Source organism: Micrasema longulum, unplaced genomic scaffold (assembly GCF_059751315.1).
Source record: "Micrasema longulum isolate JH-2025_06_02 unplaced genomic scaffold, ASM5975131v1 h1tg000877l, whole genome shotgun sequence".
In the NCBI taxonomy this organism is placed as follows: Eukaryota; Metazoa; Arthropoda; class Insecta; order Trichoptera; family Brachycentridae; genus Micrasema; species Micrasema longulum.
The window spans coordinates 206105-223572 of NW_028278069.1; the positions used below are offsets into that span (position 1 = coordinate 206105).

The window sequence follows — 17468 nt, forward strand, 5'->3', positions numbered from 1 at the left end:
TTAATTAGGTTATTTTATTGTTATTATTTTGTTAACTTTGTTAAATAGCTAATCTTAGGCATGTTTCACATTTTGTAAAATGTTTCCCTCGGCACGGGACACCCCAGTGAGGGAACATTAATCTGTATAAAAAAAAGAATACAAACAATGTAAAAGTATAAATAAATAAAAAAATAAATATGTTCTTTAATTCTAGTTTTAAAAGTGCGTGATGTTTTTCCTATATAAAATGACTTGCAGTCTTGGCATACACTATTTACAAAATAAATTCTACTATTCGGATTTGCAAAGAAGAAAATTATCGTTGTCCTGGCATCCCTAATCCCACCAGCTTCCTTAGATCTTGAGGTGACCTCGTGCTACAGTATAATGAAATTTTAATTATGGTGAGTACCTTCTACCTTCATAGCTTGTGCTAAGGAGAGGTGGGTTCTAAATCAAAATGGACGGAATATTTATCCTTTCAACATTTTTTAAATATTTTATTCTCAATATTTTTTTTTTAATTGGTGAGAATGAAATATTTGCGTTCTTATGATTTACCCAAATATTTCATTTTGAAGGCCATTTTCAACGAGTTGTAAATAACTCACTATTATAAAATGGAAATCAACTTGGGGTAGAGTGGGGTTCGAATCTTGGACCTCTGATCCGTGAGTCCGCAACACTAGCCACGGGACCACAACCCAATTAAAAAATTAAATAAACCAACAGTTTACGCCTCTTGAAATTTAGAATAAAAATAAGTACATTGGTACTCATATAAAAATATTAAATACAATTTGTTCTAATAATGAATTAAACAAGAAAACTATTGAAGAAAAAACTTAAATGTTGTTTTTCAACAAGAATTACGTGCATTTTAAATCACACAAATTTCGAGATATTTTCCTTAAATTCTGGGTGAGATTGTGTCTTTAATAATTATGTTTGTTTATTTTAATAGATTAAAGTCAAATATTATTTATTAATTTATTATATACATACGGCCTAAGTCATTTACAACAGTTACATGAAGAAACATAAATGCAAGAAACTGAACAAAAAGAACATAAAACTATTTAGCAAAGACAAACAAGGGCAAAACAATAAAAGTATACAATATATTAAAAAAAACGAAAGACCTAAAACTTTGAGCTAAACCATGCCAATCCAACTTCATCCCACACTGTTTAGTCGCGAAGAGATCTACGAAAAGCCGGAAGATCTATCCCAAAAAATTCCAAGTCGTGTGATGAATTGACTAATCTACACATTCTGGACATTGGGGCATAAAAACCAAAGTTGCTCTTAGAAGATTTTATAAATAGCAGATTTTGACTTCTGGTGACACGGTTGGGAACATGAAAAGAAATTGATTGCAACAGAGATGGGACATCACTTAAAGCATTAAGTATTTTGGAAATGCATATAAGGTCCATCTCAGTTCTACGTCTCTCCAATGAAGACAGATTAAGAGATTGCTCTTTTTCAAAATAAGAATAATTACCCCTTTGCAATCCGAGCAACCATGCCACTTTTCTTAGAAAATGGTGTTGGACAGACTCAATATGAGTCCCGTGGAATGGAGACCAAATAGGAGAAGCGTATTCTAGATGGGGTCGAACTAGTGAGCAATAAAGAGTTTTGATGGTATTAATATTTTTGAAGTCCGCCGATGACGATTATGTATATGATTTAACCAAATATTTTAACTTTGGGACCATTTTCAACGTGTTGGTAATAATTATATTGGAAAATGAGATCTAGTTGGTGTATAGAGGGGTTCGAACCTCAGACCTCTGATCCGTGAATCCGCAACAGTGTTACACAAAACCCAATTCTCGTACATTTTTTTGAATTTGGTTTTATTTGTTTTATGTTGATGTGACAAATATCAACATCTTTTTTTTCAAAGTAAGGATCAAAATGCTAACAGAGAATGCCATTCTACCGGTATATTTATATTCGGAGATAATTTCTAAATTTCTCGAAGTGTCAGATATCCTATCCATAAATATTTATTCGACTTTTCCTTTGGATTCCCATGGCTACCCACTGTGTTCTTCTTAATAAAATATGTATTTATTTGGGCGTTTTCTTCTACATAAAGAAACAGAATGAAGTTCTAGTGTGATAATACCGTACCCATTGTATACCTACTGAGATAAACAATCATATAGGAAGACCCCTTATATCAATTATGTGAGGAGATAGATTACTACTTATGTATAACTAATGCTAACGATATATTATATTTTGAAGGAAAAAAAAACAAACTTCGGATAAAAAATGGCAGAAATTTCTGTTATACATTAGCCGAAACTTCGGCTAAAAAAAGACCGAAACTTCGGCCAAAAATTGGTCGAAATTTCTGCTTAAAATTGGCCGAAACATCGGCTCAGCTGACACTCGCGGTCGAGATGCGTCGGATCAACTTTGGCTATACTCGGGTGCATCTCGTGGCTGGTGACTCGGCCGCGTGACCACCTATAGTTTGTTTTGGCTTTCGCCCGGTGAAAGTTTTGTCCTCATCATTATTCCATGTCCGCTCCCTAGTTGGAGCGTATGGTGTCCACAAAGAGCCTCCATGCATCTCCATTAGCTGCCAGCTCCTGTGCGTCCTCCCAAGTAAGGTTCTTGTCCAGAAGTTCTGACATAAACTGCCGACAAACATTCAACAGTGGACGTCCAGGACGTTGAGAACCTGATGCCTTGTAAAGTAGGCAAGCGTGGTAAAGGCTCTCTGGAGGCTTCCGCAATATATGGCCAAGCCAACCGTATCGCCTCCGCTTGATGACAGTTGTCACCGAAGTTTACTGCATCCATTCTCTTATTACTTCATTTCTTAAAAAGTCAAACAACCGCACATCCAAGAAAATTCTAACACACCTATTCTCAAAACTCAGAATTTAGATGTTTTAGGCCCTAGTGAGGTCAAATGATTCGCATTTGCAGAGGAGAATAGGTGTTATGCAGGCGTTATAAAGGCGGCATTTGTTTTTAATTTTTATTATTTTTTTATTTAAAAAAATATATATTTACAAAATAGTCTTAAATTAAAGTCCTGTTGAGTTGCATACATACAAACTATCTATACTAAACTATCGACAAAATGAACATTTTAATAACTATGAAGAAGCTGTACTATATCACAATATTGAAACCTTACAATCCAGAAGAACTATATCTGATACCGTCTTCCTTTACAAAATAGTAAATAACAAATTAGATTGTCCCCAACTTCTTGAGAAAATTAAAATTCGTATCCCTCAGCGCACAACTCGGCTGCAGCAATTGTTTCATGTTGGAAGATCAAGCACAAATAACAACAAGAATCCACCTTTTCCCAGAATCTTAAATAGTTATAACAAACATTTTTTTGAAATTGATATATATTTTCTAACTTTAATTAACTATAAGAAAAATGCCAAGGCTATAATTGCAGATAATAATCATTTAACTTAATCAGTACTATCTATTTAACATTTGTAATTTGTTATATACTTGTACATTTGTATTTATGTCTAAGAGGAAAAACTGATCTGAAGCTACTCCGTGGGGATCCGTAAAATGATTATTTTTTTTTAATTATTTAAAAATTATAATAATAAATTAAATTTTGTACTTTTAGTTATTATTTATTTTTTTATTTTTTGCAAGTGATATGATACGGAGTGGCTTAATACAGGTACGCTTTTTTAAAAAAAATTTACATTCTATTTAGTTTTTATATAGAAAACTATAATTGGCCTAAAATTTTGGTTTTTTTGTAAATACTGTATTTTTTGTTGTAATGGCTGTTGTTTTCTTTAAATAAATAAATAAATACAACTCGTCAGCAGGTTCTTATGAATTTCATTGATTATTTACACTTAACCTACATAAACATTTTTTTTTTAAAAACATTACATATTACATTATCAAAAATTAAAAGCTATCACTAAAACAAATCACTTATACTAAAAAAAAAATCTATTAACCGAGTCCCTGTCCGTAGAAGTCGTCAATCTGTACTCTTTGACATTCCTAACTCAATGACTAATTATTTAAAAAATAGCACTCTACGAAGAATACAGATTACCTATAATGACAGTTTTAGTGACATCGACATACTACATTGTAAATTCCATATTTTTATCAGATCAGTTAAAGACATTTTAAATTTATCTCCTGCTTGACTTTTAACTTTTATTTTGATTTTGTCTTTCAATTTTAACTTTTTAATTTTAATTCTTAATTCCAACTTTTAATTTAAACTTTTAACTTAATTTTAATTTAAACTTTTCATTTTAATTTTAACTTTTGCTTTTAATTTTAAACATTTGATTTCAACTCTTAATTTATACTTACCTACATCTACTACCTGCATCGAATAATTTATTGTTGGTTGTGATTTTTTACAATTAAATTTAAATGTTCATGGAAGCAGAGAGTGGGGGGAAAGTAGAGTAGCAATGTCTTCTCCTTTTTATGAACTTTTTATTTAATATTTTTATTTTTACTTTTTTAGAATTAAATTATTTTTCCCCTCTCCTCCTGCATTCATAATAAATTAGTGTGAAATCTGTAATTGGTCTTACTTTTTTTAATTGTTCTTTTGTACCTTGTTTTATATAAAGACTGTATGATTTCATTAATAAATAAATAAATAATTTGAGCAATCGTCTCACTCCTGTTTTCACTAAGTAATTCTTTTTTTATATTTTTAAAGTTAATATGTGCAAACCTTATCTCCCAATTAAAAACCAGCTGTTATTTTTGATTAATTAAGTTTTTTTTATGTATGTATCTTTTGACACAAATTTATGGTTTTTTAGCAGAAATTTTTCCCCAACTCTTCTTTTGACCGGTCTGTTTTTTTGGTTGGCTAGAATATATTGCTTTCAGCAATAAATCCGTCAGAGTATTTATTCTTTGTACTTGAAGGTTTAAATTAAAAACATATATTTAAATAAAGATTTAACTTCCAGACAGCTGTTGAATGTCCTAGCCGTACTCCTAGTTATTTTTGAAAGCTGCCATTTTCTGTAACATATACTCCCAGGTATTTGAAACTCTCGACCCTTTCTATGATTTGGTTTGATAGAGTCAGGGGGTTTCGAGCATCAAGACACGACGTATTACACAGCACATGGGTTTTGCAATATTGATTTTTAAACTCATGCATGCGAAGTACCCATTTCGCTTATCTGCAGTGACCTGAAGACCTGCTGTTCGTAGTCACGTTTAATGGATGCCTTTTATTTCATTATGTGTTTTATTTAAAACTCACGTTTGCCTAATTTTAGGCGCTTTGAAATGATATTTAACTTATTTTTAAAATTTCGATTTTGAACAGAAATAGATTGGGGTTTTGGCCAAAAATATTGTTTCAGTCGGTGACTAGTCGTACATAACTTATGTTCGGAAAATGGGAATCTCGTTTTTGTAGAGTGGGATTTTAACCTCGGACCTTTTGATTTTTATTTTTTTTATAGAGTCTTTATTCAATAAAATATACATATTATTACAATATTAATACATTATAAAGAAAACAAAGTATTAAGATATATTTGTCCCGATAAACTATTCAATAATAGTTTGTCATCGGGTGCTCAGACATTAGTTTTAATTAATAATCAAATAAGAAGAGTACAGACATAATACTGTATACGTATAAAATAATAAACATAAAAATAGTTTAAAGATTTTTTTTTTTTTAACATTTGTTATCCGTGAGTATATACTACCACGTACCACAACGCGATTCAAAGCAAAAAAAAAAATATTATTATAAAGCGCATAATACAAAATTAAACCTTGAATTTAAGAAAAACACCAAAAAATGTGGGATTTTAAATGCTTTATTTATTTACAAAAACAGCAATTCAAGTTTTTCCTGAATAAATTTTTTTTGTTTTATTCATTATCTTCAAATCATTAAAACAATTTTTTGTCGTTATGATGTTAATTTCATTAGACGTAATCTGCCAGTCGAAAAGTAACTAGGTATACGTATTTTATTTTTCTTCATCATTCCCTCTCCAACCCTTATGGTGCATAGGGCACTGCATTGGTACACCAATCGCAGTGTATCCTGATATTTTTTCGTTACATGAAAGAAAGATCATCAGTCTTACGCTTTAGGTGCCAGTCCAAGGACAATGAAATATTGTACAGTTAAAACCTTAGAGTATAACTCTAAGATTAAAATATTGTTTTAAATAAATATTTTACATCAATTATCAATTTAACGCGAAACCTCTTTCATGGTAGGCAAACGCGCCAAATACTACACCACGAGGCCAATGAATTTTAGTTATATAAAGGTTTTATAAATGTTGTGTGAAAATTACGTTTTTAATGAAATAATTTTTAGTCGCGAGATTTTTAGAACGGCGCGGCGCTTTAAATTTAAAAAATCGGATGTTTTTCTTACTTTTTATTAAACTACAGCCTTTTAAATATAAAGAATAAAACAATCCTTGTATTTCCACAAGGTAATTAGAATTATTCATAATTCATATTTAATCACATGTCAGTTGTAGATAGCAATTGAATCGATGGTACGTGACATGACATATGAAATAAATTGTTCTGATTTGTGGCGTCATTAGGTCTGATCTTTACTATGTATTTGAATTTGATTCGATTCGATTTGAATATTAGTAAAATTTTGTACGTTTTCATTGAATTTCAGCGGCGTGTATCAAATAAAACGCGACGGTTTTAATTCAAGTGTGGTTTGACCGGCAACGCATAATAACGACGCAAAATAAAATCATACAAGTAATATTCTACAACTTACCCAACTCGACACTTATGTACGAAAAAATACGCCGGTTTAACATAAAATAACGAGACGATAGAAATTTTGCACAAAATTTTAATGAGAAGCGCAAGACAATGACATTGCTATAGCCTGCTCGACAGCAAAGTGGGAGCGGCATTCGTTCCTTTTGAGAGTGATAAAGAATTACCAGGCAGAACATTTAAATTAGATAATTTTTGCTCAGTTTTTCAGGCTAAACTACTCGCAATACGAGCAGCTCTCTAATGGTTATTAAAAAACCATCACAGAGGTGGGCTATTGCAAAAATATTATCAGATTGTCGTTCGGGATTCAAGCTATAACTGATACTCGATCGGTAAATCCATTAATTGTAGATACTCAGAGTAAAATTAAGCATCTAAAAATCAGAGGGATGATTTTTCAAATATGCTGGATAAGAGGACATGCTGGTATCGTAGGAAATGAGAGATCAGATGAACGAGCAAGAGCCGCAACTTGTAAAAGAACGGCACCTTTCTTCTCAGAATTTCCCCGTAGCTTTTCTAAACGCTGTATAAGACAAAATACGCAGCAGCGTTGGGAGGATCATTACCGCGCTTTTTCTACAGGTAAAATCACTAAAATGTTTTTCCCAACGCTGGCTGATGCAGTAAACTTCCGTCGTCATCACCAATGTACTTTCGAAACGACCCAAATTATTACAGGACACGGAGCTAAGAGAAGTTACATATATAGGTTTAAATTAAGAAATGATGACTGTTGTCCATGAGATTATATTTCTTCACAGAGTATCGAACATCTGTTATTTCAGTGCCCATTTTTCAGTTAACAACGCCATAATCTTAAAGCAAAATTCAGGAAAGTTGGAATATCCTTAACAGATATCCACACTGTAGTTAAAAGTAGTTATCACGCGCCATTGTTCTTGAACTTTGCAACAATGGTGATTGGACTCATAAAGGTAATAAACCAAAATCAGTGATCGAAGATCCCATTTCTAAGGCAAACAGAAACTTTTTTCCGAGTATCTTAGCCTTTTACATGACACGTAAGGCTACTAAATACAGGGGTCCAAATATATATTTTTTTATTTTTAAAATGACATTGCTTTAACTTAAGATGCTGACATGAACAGATATAATACTAGACAACAACAATACTACCACATTATAAATCGAGAACAGATGCAGAATAGTTAAAAATATTTTAAAATCGACTACAATTCGTCGTGATCGTAAAACAACGACGGATGTGCAAAAAATGCGACATGCGACATTCAATGTCGCATATAAATTTTATATTTGAATCACTTACTTTGTGGTTATTCATTTATTTATTTTTTATTTATTAATTCATTCAAAATTATACTCGTTTAAATATTAATGAACTTATTACGGCTTTTTAGGCTATGTCCGTGTCAAGCCATAATAATCAATAATAAAAAATACAAAGTAAAATTAATAAAAGATTAAATTATAATGACATATGATGCAATACAATGACAATCCAAAAAAACAAGGTATAAGTAATAAATAATAAAATTCTAAAGAATACAATGCAAACAAGATAATTAGATATAAATATAAAAATATAAATTATACATATTTATATTCATACATAATCAAATAAACAAAAAAAATTGTTTCATTAAAATCAGCAAAATAATACTAAAATATAGTAGTATTGAAAAAAAACTAACTAATAGTATCACTGGAATCATAAGAAAAACAATATTCAAAAAAAAAATATAATTGAAATAATAATTGAGATATGTTTTCAAGAAACTCACTATATTCTATAGTAAGAAATAGGAGTAATAAATAAAATGCCAATGAGGATCAAGTTCTAAATTAAATAATACAAAATGAAAAAACATAAAAATATCAACATATATAAATAGCTATTAAAAGTAAAAGTATGGAAGGAAAGCACATTTGTCAATTTTTGCTGACTCCTAATCTTGAACTTTAAAAAATTGACAACCTCGTCCCTATCATTATAATAAAATAAATAAAACAACTTTGTTTTTAACCGCAATTTTTTTTTCACCGACTGGTTTCAAAGCTAAATAAGTTCCTTTCTCAAGATGTACATATAAAATAATTCATTAGTTTAATAAACCTTTTTTACCAAACTAATGAATTTAAGAAAGAAGCTTGTTTAGCATTGAAACCCGTCGGGGTAAAAAAAATAGTGGTTAAAGACAAAATAGTTTTATTTATTTTATTAAATGTCGAATATTTACTATCTCACGAAAAGGTTTGAAAAAATAAAATTCGTATCAAACCTAAGTATCAAATTACAAACTTTTTAACTTATCAAGTTACGACGTAAAGTGTCAAGAATTTTTTTAAACCGTTCTTGCTCTTACGTAAATCTGAAGAAAATCAAATGCGTCGTTCTTCTACGCACATGACGAATTTTCTTAGCTGACTATTTAAGTCTGGAAATGGAAATGTTTGGAAGACAAATTTAAAATCTCAATTAAAAAACATTTACGAAAACTATTAATCAAAAGAGGCAAAATATTACGATTTTACCTTACAATATTGTTTATACATATAACCTGAACGGGTTGTTTCAAATGATAGATAAATTTAAAATCGAATTGACCGCAAAATATATAAATTTTGAAAGATACATGTAAGGAATAATAAGTTTAGCGTACATATTCACCAGTTTCGTTTATCTCTCATCACTAATTAAAATCACGTTTATTTACTAAATATAATTATATTCATCATTTTATAAACGGCTTATGTACTTAAGTTTGTAGGGATAAGATTCGTTGGATTCGATGTTAATTAATTACAGTTATTTAGAATTATGTGATACGCGATAAAGATTATTTACATGAGATTTACTTTTCAATGGCAAGAATAATTCATAATCGAGCGATCAGTTTTGAGTTCTTTGTTTTATAAAGTTTTGACAGCGCCCCTATTAAATTAAGAAAGATGTATTTGTTTCAAAAATATCTAATTTGACGAAAAATCGACAAAGAAGAAGTTTAGTGCTACGGGAAATTGGATATATAAAACGTTTTCTTACACGCGGTAAAAATTAGAGCACTCAATTGGCAACACCGCTATAATATTTTCACGAAAATACATGAAAATATTATAGCGGTGTAGCCATTTTTTTCTATGTTTAATGAATTTTAACAGCTACGAGGTTTTTACTTTTAAATGTCAGCATGACCCACTGACAGTTACTCGTGACATCACGGGCTGAGTAATTTCAAAATTACAAAACTTTAAAAAATCTTTGCAATGATAATATGATTCATAAAAATAAAATAAATACGACTGCTCAGTTTGATCGTCTATTAACAAATATTAAAGAAAAATAAACTTAAATTTCGTCATTATTTACTTTTTTTTAGAACTTGGCAGGTCCGTAAAAAACGGGAAACAGGTTGTGGCACAGGAGACACACAGTGCTTTTCGTTTTTATAGTGATTTGCTTTAAGGGCTATATTTCTCGTTAATGTTTTTTTTTATTTAATGCTACGCATTAAAGAAACTCCTACATAAAAAAATGATTGTTTTTATTTCGTATAACATCTGTATGGTTCAGTTAGTCTTATTCCTCTCAAAAAACATTTCCACATAACCCTTTTCTGGTTTTCCTAACACTTTTATTGGTGAAGACAGCTGAAATCCTTTTACACTTTCAACGTTAAAACTGCCCACACACAGAAACCTTCCCTTAAGTGAATTTACGTTTTGTCTCTAAAAAATATAAAGAATTTTGTACAGGTATTATTTTATGGAAACGAAGTATAAATACATCATAATTTATGTATTTGCGAAGTATGTTTTCTAGGGACGAAATACTTGTTTATTATAATGTGCTATACTCGTATGCCTGTGGGCCTTACTTATAAATCGTGAATAAAGTTAAGCTTGAGAATAGTGGTAGAATAATGATGGTATAGCAAAAAGTATTACTTATAAACCTCGCATAGAGTTAAACTTAGTTTAAATGTGGGATAGCGACCATAGAAACTTATACCTGCACATTATGTGGTATAACGCTGGAAAAAGCACGCGATCTGTCAAAAGTCACATTTTTCGGTAATCAAAATGGATAGTTTAAAAGAATTTCTAAGTCCCGCGACCTTCTCAATGCGATTCAAGTAATTTTTAATAACTTGTTTTAATAATATCTGAAACGTCATAGGTTTGTATGTATTTTGATTAATTGTAATAAAAAAAGAAACACGAATAAACTAAAGAACTCGTTTTTACCTTGTCTTTTTCTTCCCAATTTTGATTTCTTTTTCGAACGGTTTTCTCCGTGTTCTCCATTACACTGACAATAGTCTCGATTTGACTTTGACGTTTGTTTGTAGTTGATAAAAAAGTTACTACGCACGCGCACATATCAGTGTTGACTGTTTGAAAAAATGAAGCATGAAATAACCTGTGAATTGTTATTTCAGGTAATGAATATTTTTGTAAGAAAGCTTTTTTTTATCGGATATAAATAGTTAAATCGGGTAAAGTTATTTATTAATGTAAACCCGGTATTAGGAAATCTAATTAGTAAGGCCCTATGTTAACTAACTACTCGTCCCAACCCACGCTAGGACTTTAAGTCACATGGAGTTACGACTTATGAGCATAATAATATGTAATTAATTGTTTATAAGATAGTTAATAAATAAACAAAAACTGAGAAAGACATTGAAAAAGGGTGAGTGCCGGGAACGGGGAGAACAGTGTTCTTACATAAATCAACCTTACATACAAAATTAGCAGTTTACAATAGAGAAATACTCGTATCACATAATTTAAGTAATAATCTATGAAATACTGTCCAGTAAAAAAAAATATTTTTTTGCTCATTATTAGTGGCATAAAAAATATTTTTAAATTTTGAAATCCCGCGTAAACGGTCATTCCATTGGCCACGCCCCTAATACGTCACAATTAATGTTCATTTATTCCTGGTTGTTGAAATTTGTGTAGAATAATATCACGAATCTTGACGTCACAACAACCAAACACATCGCGTTTTTCTACGAACGTATTTTTATTAAGTTTCTTTTTTAGATTTATGTATGAAAACATTTCTCCACAATATCCATATTGATTTTGAAAATATAATTAATTATTCTAAATCCATTTCATATATTTTTATCGGTATTCGTAGTATGTGATATTTTCCTATTACTAGCAAGTCCTGGTAGTCCAGGGCCCCGATTACAATAGGAAGTTAACAGGGTTATCTTAGACAGTCTATAAAGAAAAACCGTTATTTGTGTACGAAAATAAGTATATTTGCATGAACATTTAAAGTATCTTCGTCGGTCACCTATAATTGAACGTGTTAAGAAGACTTGTTTGAAAACTTTACTTTGTAGATAAAATTGAAGATAACTGTTAACTTTCCATTGTAATCGTAACCCTAGCGCCGACCCTGATATAAAGGAGTAAGTGTGTAATCGGAAAAATAAGGATAAAATTAGCTGAATGCTATCGAAATGCGATCTCTGAGGCGAATGCGTGGTAAAAATACGTACAATAAGTGCAGAAATGTTGAAATCCGAACATAATGTAAGGCTGAGACATTATCGACAAAATCCATAAAGGAATTCAGCGCTGATTTGGACATGTAGAGCGAATGGACAGCAATTGAACGGCTAAAGGGATTTATGATGCGAATGTTGATGTATGCAGAAAACGAGGGAGTCCGAAAAAGACATGGGAAGACCGAATCCAAATTATTTACAAACAAAGCCAAGCACAGCGACAAAAGCATCCGATAGAACCGTTATGCCTACGATGTCAAACAAAACAAAATGACCGCCAATTTGTTGCTAACCAACATCGCTTGCGCTCTATGAAACATAGCGATAAAGCTTCTCTATAGGTTGACGCATTATTACTCTGAGGTTATTATTTTATTTTTTAATTTTGTAATAGAACACTTTTATGTTAAAAAAAAAAAATATAAAATAAAAAATAAAAATAAAAATGTTATAAAAGGCATTTGTACACTAACCAAATATTTTTTTAAAAATATTTTTTTACACCAATTTCAATGGCAGGAATAAATAAAAACTAATCGTGACGTACTAGGGGCGTGGAAAATGGAATGACCGTTTTTGCGGGAATTCAAAATCACAAATTCAAGAGTATTTTTTTTGCACTTAATAATCAAAAAAAATATTTTTTTTACTGTACTTCATTCCATAGACCATTTTTATTTTAATTTTTTTTTTGAAGTAATATTTCCCTTTTGCTCTGTGCCCCATAAATATTACCTTAAGCAGTGTTTAGCTTGCAGCGCGGAGATAAAACAATTTTCCATTAAGTAATATTAAATTGTTTTCATTCTCGAGTAAACATTATAAATTTGATCCAAAGTGTTCCCACACTTCTGCCCTAGATGCAAAGATCGTATCGTTTCACCTCTAACCCATTTGTTACCAATTTGGGACACAACATTATTTATGTATATCGAATCGATCTCCGATTTTTTTACAGTACAGAAATATTGTTTTAAATCCGCGTTTTATGACAGTTCAAGCTATTATTAACTGTCAAAAACACGTGATTAGATTGTCAGTTATTATGTCGTCGCTTTAGTACGTTTTTGTCCAATATACCAGTTTTAACGAAATTTAGTTAAGTGTTCAGGAGTTCTAAGAAAATTCAAATGTTTTTTTTATTGTTTAAGGGTTTTTTTGATGAATTTCGTCTATGGTTGTGGCAATTATTTATGCTTATTGGGTCAGAAAAACTTGAAAGCTCTATTTCTGCAGATTTGTGCTTTGGTCTGTTGGACAAAAACGAACTGAAGCGACGATTTGACACGCAAAAGATGTGAATTTGTTGCATTTTTCTCAAATCGATAATTTTACGATTTTGTTTAAATTCGTGAGTAATATTAATATTTTCCAAAAATTTCAAAATAGAGCGTACACTGTGTCGAAACTTCAGCAGAAAATTCTTCATTGTAAACTTTTCAAAAAATACTTTTTTTTATTTTTTTATTTACTAAGGTTCACAAACAATAAACAATACATATGACATTGGTATAATATTCACAAATTGTTATTTTAGATATTGTTCAAGCTTATGTGGGATTTTTTGTTTACTATTTTTACTGTTAATATGTATTTAATTGCTATGTAATTATCCTTTATTTTTTAATACTCTATTTTACTTCTTATGTAGGTATATTGTAAAAAAAACTTAAAACTCAAAATATTTTTTTTTCAAATAAAAAAAAATATAATTGAACAAGTAAAAAATAAATAAAGTTGTACAGTTATAATGCAATAATAAAAAAATGAAAAATTCTTTCGCCGGCGGATCCATACGGAGTAATACGGAGCTATTAGTCCTCCCTTCTTTCTTCTTTCAAACTTTCAAACCTTTCAGACCTCTACGACTGAACTGTACAAAAAAACACACCAGTTTGACATAAACTACTTGACTAAAATTGAGACCTTAAAAATTGTGCACAAAATAACACTGGGAAACATACAAGACGACGACATAATATTAGTCAAAAATGCTGACATACATAAATATAACACCAGACAACAAAAACACTATCATATTGAAAAAGCAAAGACAAACACAGGACAGTCAAAAATACTACATAATGGACTTAAACACTACAACGACCTACCTTACTACTTGAAAACTTTTAATGGAGACAAATTTAAAATCAATCTGAAAAAGCACATGATGACTGAACTAACTAGACTAGACGAGACATAAAATGACTAGACAATATTAAATTTCTAATGTAACCCTAACGGGTTTTTTAAAATTGTAAATAAATAAATAAAAAAAAAATAAAAAAAAACTAGAGAAAATAATTACAATATTAAAGTGCACAAAAAAACAAAATATTAGGTAGGTACAGTTAGATTAAATTATAATTATTGTTTTTAATTAGGGTTCTAGCATTTTCTTTAAATTCGTTTAATGTGAGGAAATATATATCTATTTCAGCAAAAAACGTGTTATAATTATTTACAATTCTGGGTAATGATGCATTCTAATTATTATTTAATATATCCTTAAAAATATCAACATCAGCATTACTTTTTACATTATTATACAATCTTAACTTATGTGATAATGCATTAAAGTGCGTCAGATTATTATTGAAGGTTAAAAGATAAAATTTGAGTTTTGTTTGTTTTGTTTTCATCGTCCCCTTACTGTTCTAAAAACATCCGCGCGTTGCGGTGCTGGGAAATCATAACACATGCAAGAAATTAGAGATTTTCGATAGTAAAAACTAATTATCCATAGGCAAACGCTTCACTTGTTTATAGTTGAAGTCTAAAGCGTTAATCTAAGATTATTTTTTTTTAATTTAGGATTTTTTTTAAAGTTTACAGTGAAGAATGTCCCTCTGGAGTTTCGCGATCTGGGCTGGTTTTCCGAACGCTCTCGCGGCCGTATTATCTCGTGTATTTTCATACAAAATACACGAGAAATCCGTTTTTTCGTGCCGCGAGAGTGGTTTAGAATAGCACCAAAAAAAATATACACGTTTTTCCCATATACATATTTTCTTTATAATATAAATAGTCACGCAAGTTATTCTATTTTCATATTTAAATTTATTTAAACAGAGAGGGAAAACATTTTTGAAAAGGGAATATGGAAGTCTAGGAATTTACAGGGCTTATGACCTGTCATTGGCTGGTTTAAGTGGCCACTTTAAAATGGTTTCCCTCTCTGTTGAAATAAATTTTAAGACGAATAACTCCCTAGGGAAGAAATACAGCCAGTCTGCAAGCATTTGGACATACTCAAACATTGTCGTATTCTATTTTCGTTTAAGTCCTGGTAATGAGTAATTAACCTCGAAACCGGTCGACGTAAAACCAAAAATTAAAGTGTTTTATACAAGTCGGCCTCGGGGTGTAATGGCGAGTGGATTTGTCTACCATACAAGAGGTCTTGGGTTCGATTCCCGACATGGTTGATATGAAATATTATTTAAAAAGGTGTTTTTACACTAGAATAGTTTGTAGTCCCTAGACTGGTACCTAAACCGTAAGAATGATTACCTTTCCTTATTTATTAATTTAACTTAAAAATGTCTTTCTTGCTTACCGTAACACTTTATTTATTGTTTGCTTTACATAATTTATTTCATAAGCTTATATCTTTGCATTTTTTGTTTACATGCTTACTGTTTTTTCTTGCATACTATTGTTATTATTGTTTTTTTTTTTTACTTTGTAAAACTTTTTATTATGTCCTTTTTAACTAATTTCACATATTTTTTCTGTTTATTCTGTGTTTATTATTTAGTATTTTAGCATGTATTTAATTTTAATTTTTTGGATATGCCTTTTAGGCGTTAATGAACAAAATAAATAAAAAACAAAAATTACCAAGATACGCTGCGATTGGTGTACCAATGCAGTGCTCTACGCACCATTGGGTGCGGAAATGGAATTATGATGATACAAATTGATAAACACGTAACATAAGAGAACTTATTTCATTTAAATTATTTATTGTCAATTTTTGATGGAATTCCATTGTAATGATGTAATAACTTATATTTACATATAAGTTATTAATTTAAAAAAATACTTGGTACACTTCCACTTATTTATTTTGACCAATTAGCGCTTTCACCCTCTAATGGGCATCTTCAGACTGGTGAATATTATACAGTGTAAGGATAATTAAGGTGAAAGCGCTAATTGGTCAAAATAAATAAGTGAAAGTGTGCCAAGTATTTTTAAATTAATAACTTATATGTAAATGTAAGTTATTACATCAATAAGAGAACTTGTTTTTTCAGTGGATTGTACCTAAATAATCGATATGTACTAGGACCAACAAACGTGTTTTTGATTAAATCGATTTAAATCAAATGCTAAATACTTTTTTAAAAGTAATATATTTTAAAAATATCACAACAAATACTCAGTGTGTTTTCATAACGCAACGCGAATGAAATTTTCGACAGTCGTCTTCCAACTTAGTACACGTATTAAATTATTAAAATCCTGACGAATTTTCGGATTTCAGGCAAACCGTACACGGAGGATTCTTGCATACAAATTGGCAAAGAAGAAAAACCCAGATTACACGTGTTTGACGTCACGATACTTCAACCCCAAAATAAGTGATTTAAGGTGTGAACCCCATAACGATTGTTACATAAAAATAAACTTTTATGTAATATATTAATAAATTTTGCAGATTCTTAGTCTAAAAGGAATGTTAATATTATTAGATGACAACATCGAGATGTTTGAATTGTTATTCAGATTGAAGTCCAATACAAATGTTGAAGACTCCAGATCTGAGGTCCGAGGTTTGTTCCGTTGTCTACCACAATCTCGTTTTTAATAAAATGCGTATATTCCTTTTTTTATAAATAAAACTATCAATCATAGAATAAAGAATAGTCAAGAAGGAGCATAGAATCATATTTGAATACATCGGACCGTGTCCAATAATTCCCCCACTATGCCTCACTTTCGCCTCGCGCATTCGTGAAATCGCCGGGTAATGTTGCTCGATGGGAAAAAAATATCATAACACAAATGTAAAGCAATCTGTTGATATCTCTAAAATTTTATTGTGCACGCGGAAACATCGATTGACACAACAAAGGAGATGAGTAAAGGGTCATTTAATAAGGGTAATTAATTTAATGAATTTTGAACTTAAAAATTTAACAATTTTAATTTTACATAAAACGGATA

The 17468-nt window shown here is 30.4% G+C and overlaps 1 protein-coding gene across 1 annotated transcript in view; it reads right to left on the bottom strand.

Moving 5' to 3' along the window:
* The window catches only part of Dh44 (corticotropin-releasing diuretic hormone 44), a 279701-nt gene that overhangs the window by 181430 nt on the left and 80803 nt on the right, over positions 1–17468 (bottom strand). The window lies entirely within an intron of this gene.